Source organism: Schistocerca serialis, unplaced genomic scaffold (genome assembly GCF_023864345.2).
Source record: "Schistocerca serialis cubense isolate TAMUIC-IGC-003099 unplaced genomic scaffold, iqSchSeri2.2 HiC_scaffold_1363, whole genome shotgun sequence".
Classification (NCBI taxonomy): Eukaryota; Metazoa; Arthropoda; class Insecta; order Orthoptera; family Acrididae; genus Schistocerca; species Schistocerca serialis.
Genome location: NW_026047584.1, coordinates 6,949,878 through 6,956,141, shown reverse-complemented (window position 1 = coordinate 6,956,141; position 6,264 = coordinate 6,949,878).

Genomic DNA, 6,264 nt, shown 5'->3' with positions numbered 1-6,264 from the left:
ATAGGACCTTTTCCTGTAGCAAATATAACAGTTTTTTTGTATTCGAACGGATGTTCACTAGAAGTAAATTTAATTAAGAAAGATATAGGAAAGTGAACAAGGCATCACCCCACCTCCCTCAGATGCTCCCAATCAGCAGTGTGAATTTTTAGTACATATTCTGTTAATAACACTCCCTCCTAGTACTGTACAAAATTTGGCGAGTACATTACTTTCCCTTAATTTTTCTTTGTTGACTGGACTACACTGTGAAATAGTTTCTCTGTAATCCTTTAATAACTGTATGCTACCTTGGTTGGTCCTGTTGTTGTTGGCATATCATAAGAATTTCTCTCTTCTTGAGAAATAATTGTTATGCTATGGTGGTCACTGGAGCCCCAATGCAGAATGAACCATGGATCTAGACTTGGTGAGGTAGCTTAGGTGCCTCAGCATAGATAGAGGTCAGACTAATTCATGGCTGCAAAATGACAGTGCCCTTTCAAATAGTTGCACGGCAGTAGTTTTCATGACTGAATATTGTGGTCTTCGAAAATCAACCTGCGTGGCCTTGCTGTTCTGATACTGCAAGTGTATCAAAGCAAGGGGAAATTGGAGCCAATACTTCTCCTGTGAGCATACAGGTCTACTGCTTGATGTAATGATAGGGCATCCTATTGATAAAGTATTGTTGTTGTTGTTGTTGTTGTTGTGGTCTTCAGTCCTGAGACTGGTTTAATGCAGCTCTCCATGCTACTCTATCCTGTGCAAGCTTCTTCATCTCCCAGTACCTACTGCAACCTACATCCTTCTGAATCTGCTTAGTGCATTCATCTCTTGGTCTCCCCCTATAATTTTTACCCTCCACGCTGCCCTCAAATACTAAATTGGTGATCCCTTGATGCCTCAGAACATGTCCTACCAACCGATCCCTTCTTCTGGTCAAGTTGTGCCACAAACTTCTCTTCTCCACAATCCTATTCAATACTTCCTCATTAGTTATGTGATCTACCCATCTAATCTTCAGCATTCTTCTGTAGCACCACATTTCAAAAGCTTCTATTCTCTTCTTGTCCAAACTACACTCCTGGAAATTGAAATAAGAACACCGTGAATTCATTGTCCCAGGAAGGGGAAACTTCATTGACACATTCCTGGGGTCAGATACATCACATGATCACACTGACAGAACTACAGGCACATAGACACAGGCAACAGAGCATGCACAATGTCAGCACTAGTACAGTGTATATCCACCTTTCGCAGCAATGCAGGCTGCTATTCTCCCATGGAGACGATCGTAGAGATGCTGGATGTAGTCCTGTGGAACGGCTTGCCATGCTATTTCCACCTGGCGCCTCAGTTGGACCAGCGTTCGTGCTGGACGTGCAGACCGCGTGAGACGACGCTTCATCCAGTCCCAAACATGCTCAATGGGGGACAGATCCGGAGATCTTGCTGGCCAGGGTAGTTGACTTACACCTTCTAGAGCACGTTGGGTGGCACGGGATACATGCGGACGTGCATTGTCCTGTTGGAACAGCAAGTTCCCTTGCCGGTTTAGGAATGGTAGAACGATGGGTTCGATGACGGTTTGGATGTACCGTGCACTATTCAGTGTCCCCTCGACGATCACCAGTGGTGTACGGCCAGTGTAGGAGATCGCTCCCCACACCATGATGCCGGGTGTTGGCCCTGTGTGCCTCGGTCGTATGCAGTCCTGATTGTGGCGCTCACCTGCACGGCGCCAAACACGCATACGACCATCATTGGCACCAAGGCAGAAGCGACTCTCATCGCTGAAGACGATACCTCTCCATTCGTCCCTCCATTCACGCCTGTCGCGACACCACTGGAGGCGGGCTGCACGATGTTGGGGCGTGAGCGGAAGACGGCCTAACGGTGTGCGGGACCGTAGCCCAGCTTCATGGAGACGGTTGCGAATGGTCCTCGCCAATACCCCAGGAGCAACAGTGTCCCTAATTTGCTGGGAAGTGGCGGTGCGGTCCCCTACGGCACTGCGTAGGATCCTACGGTCTTGGCGTGCATCCGTGCGTCGCTGCGGTCCGGTCCCAGGTCGACGGGCACGTGCACCTTCCGCCGACCACTGGCGACAACATCGATGTACTGTGGAGACCTCACGCCCCACGTGTTGAGCAGTTCGGCGGTACGTCCACCCGGCGTCCCGCATGCCCACTATACGCCCTCGCTCAAAGTCCGTCAACTGCACATACGGTTCACGTCCACGCTGTCGCGGCATGCTACCAGTGTTAAAGACTGCGATGGAGCTCCGTATGCCACGGCAAACTGGCTGACACTGACGGCGGCGGTGCACAATTGCTGCGCAGCTAGTGCCATTCGACGGCCAACAGCACGGTTCCTGGTCTGTCCGCTGTGCCGTGCGTGTGATCATTGCTTGTACAGCCCTCTCGCAGTGTCCGGAGCAAGTATGGTGGGTCTGACACACCGGTGTCAATGTGTTCTTTTTTCTATTTGCAGGAGTGAATTTACCGTCCATGTTTCACTTCCATACATGGCTACACTCCATACAAATACTTTCAGAAATAACTTCCTGACACTTAAATCTATACTCGATGTTATCAAATTTCTCTTCTTCAGAAACGCTTTCCTTGCCATTGCCAGTCTACATTTTATATCCTCTCTACTTTGTCCATCATCAGTTATTTTGCTCCCCAAACAGCAAAACTCCTTTACTACTTTAAGTGTCTCATTTCCTAATCTAATACCCTCAGCATCACCCGACTTAATTCGACTACATTGCATTATCCTCGTTTTACTTTTGTTGATGTTCATCTTATATCCTCCCTTCAAGACACTGTCCATCCGTTCAACTGCTCTTCCTAGTCCTTTGCTGTCTCTGACAGAATTACAATGTCAACGGCGAACGTCAAAGTTTTTATTTCTTCTCCATGGATTTTAATACCTACTCCAAATTTTTGTTTTGTTTCCTTTACTGCTTGCTCAATATACAGATTGAATAACATTGTTGAGAGGCTACAACCCTGCCTTACTCCCTTTCCAACCACGGCCTCCCTTTCACATCCCTCAACTGGTTTCTGTAAAAGTTGTAAATAGCCTTTCGCTCCCTGTATTTTACCCCTGTCATGTATTGAGGAAACAGGGAACAGACATTCTAAAATTTGGCATCTGGATTGTTATGGCCCTCATTCAGGTTGCCAGGTTACAGAATGTAAATATGGAAGTAAAGGGTATTTTAAAGCTAGAAGTAACGTGAATTTGTGAAGTGTTGAGGCAAGGAAGACTTGGACTGACTATTGGTCAGGTTGGTCAGAGTCTAAAAACTCTCAATTAAATGAGGATAGTCCCCCCCCATGAACCATGGACCTTGCCGTTGATGGGGAGGCTTGCGTGCTTCAGCGATTCAGATAGCCATACCGTAGGTGCAACCACAACGGAGGGGTATCTGTTGAGAGGCCAGACAAACATGTGGTTCCTGAATAGGGGCAGCAGCCTTTTCAGTAGTTGCAAGGGCAACAGTCTGGATGATTGACTGATCTGGCCTTGTAACAATAACCAAAACGGCCTTGCTGGGCTGGTACTGCAAACGGCTGAAAGCAAGGGGAAACTACAGCCGTAATTTTTCCCGAGAGCATGCAGCTTTACTGTATGATTAAATGATGGTGGTGTCCTCTTGCATAAAATATTCCGGAGGTAAAATAGTCCCCCATTTGGATTGCCGGGTGGGGACTACTCAAGAGGATGTCATTATCAGGAGAAAGAAAACTGGCATTCTATGGATCGGAGTGTGGAATGTCAGATCCCTTAATCGGGCAGGTGAGTTAGAAAATGTAAAAAGGGAAATGGATAGGTTAAAGTTAGATATAGTGGGAATTAGTGAAGTTTGGTGGCAGGAGGAACAAGACTCCTGGTCAGGTGACTACAGGGTTATAAACACAAAATCAAATAGGGGTAATGCAGGAGTCGGTTTAATAATCAATAGGAAAATAGGAATGCGGGTAAGCTATTACAAACAGCATAGTGAACGCATTATTGTGGCCAAGATAGATACGAAGCCCACACCTACTACAGTAGTACAAGTTTATATGCCAACTAGCTCTGCAGATGACGAAGAAATTGAAGAAATGTATGATGAAATAAAAGAAACTATTCAGATAGAGAAGGGTGACGAAAATTTAATAGCCATGGGTGACTGGAATTAGAGTGTAGGAAAAGGGAGAGAAGGAAACGTAGTAGGTGAATATGGATTGGGGCTTAGAAATGAAAGAGGAAGCCGCCTGGTAGAATTTTGCACAGAGCACAATATAATCATAGCTAACACTTGGTTTAAGAATCATGAAAGAACGTTGTATACATGGAAGAACCCTGGAGATACTAAAAGGTATCAGATAGATTATATAATGGTAAGACAGAGATTTAGGAACCAGGTTTTAAATTGTAAGACATTTCCAGGGGCAGATGTGGACTCTGACCACAGTCTATTGGTTAAGACCTGTAGATTAAAACTGAAGAAACTGCAAAAAGGTGGGAATTTAAGGAGATGGGACCTGGATAAACTGAAAGAGCCAGAGGTTGTACAGAGTTTCAGGGAGAGCATTAGGGAACAATTGACAGGATTGGGGGAAAGAAATACAGTAGAAGAAGAATGGGTAGCTTTGAGAGATGCAGTAGTGAAGGCAGCAGAGGATCAAGTAGGTAAAAAGACAAGGGCTAGTAGAAATCCTTGGATAACAGAAGAAATATTAAATTTAATTGATGACAGGAGAAAATATAAAAATGCAGTAAATGAAGCAGGCAAAAAGAAATACAAACGTCTCAAAAATGAGATCGACAGGAAGTGCAAAATGGCTAAGCAGGGATGACTAGAGGACAATTGTAAGGATGTAGAGGCTTATCTAACTAGGGGTAAGATAGATACTGCCTACAGGAAAATTAAAGAGACCTTTGGAGATAAGAGAACGACTTGTATGAACATCAAGAGCTCAGATGGAAACCCAGTTCTAAGCAAAGAATGGAAAGCAGAAAGCACAAAGGTGGAAGGAGTATATAGAGGGTCTATACAAGGGCGATGTATCTGAGGACAATATTATGGAAATGGAAGAGGAGGTAGATGACGATGAAATAGGTGATATGATACTGCGTGAAGAGTTTGACAGAGCACTGAAAGACCTGAGTCGAAACAAGGCCCCGGGAGTAGACAACATTCCATTAGATCTACTAATGGCCTTGGGAGAGCCAGTCCTGACAAAACTCTACCATCTGGTGAGCAAGATGTATGAAACAGGCGAAATACCCTCAGACTTCAAGAACAATATAATAATTCCAATCCCAAAGAAAGCAGGTGTTGACAGATGTGAAAATTACCGAACAATCAGTTTAATAAGCCACAGCTGCAAAATACTAACACAAACTCTTAACAGAAGAATGGAAAAACTAGTAGAAGGCGACCTTGGGGAAGATCAGTTTGGATTCCGTAGAAACACTGGAACACGTGAGGGAATACTGACCTTACGACTTATCTTAGAAGGTAGATTAAGGAAAGGCAAACTTACGTTTGTAGCATTTGTAGACTTGGAGAAAGCTTTTGACTATGTTGACTGGAATACTCTCTTTCAAATTCTAAAGGTGGCAGGGGTAAAATACAGGGAGCGAAAGGCTATTTACAACTTGTATGGAAACCAGATGGCAGTTATAAGAGTCGAGGGACATGAAAGGGAAGCAGTGGTTGAGAAGGGAGTAAGACAGGGTTGTAGCCTCTCCCCGATGTTATTCAATCTGTATATTGAGCAAGCAGTAAAGGAAACAATAGAAAAATTTGGAGTAGGTATTAAAATCCATGGAGAAGAAATAAAAACTTTGAGGTTCTCCGATGACATTGTAATTCTGTTAGAGAGAGCAAAGGACTTGGAAGAGCAGTTGAACGGAATGGGCAGTGTCTTGAAAGGAGGATATAAGATGAACATCAACAAAAGCAAAACAAGGATAATGGAATGTACTCGAATTAAGTCGGGTGATGCTGAGGGAATTAGATTAGGAAATGAAACACTCAAAGTAGTAAAGGAGTTTTGCAATTAGGGGAGCAAAATAACTGATTATGGTCGAAGTAGAGAGGATATAAAAAGTAGACTGGCAATGGCAAGGAAAGCGTTTCTGAAGAAGAGAAATTTGTTAACATCAAGGATAGATTTAAGTGTCAGGAAGTCATTTCTGAAAGTATTTGTATGGAGTGTAGCCATGTATGGAAGTGAAACATGGACGATAAATGGTTTGGACAAAAAGAGAACA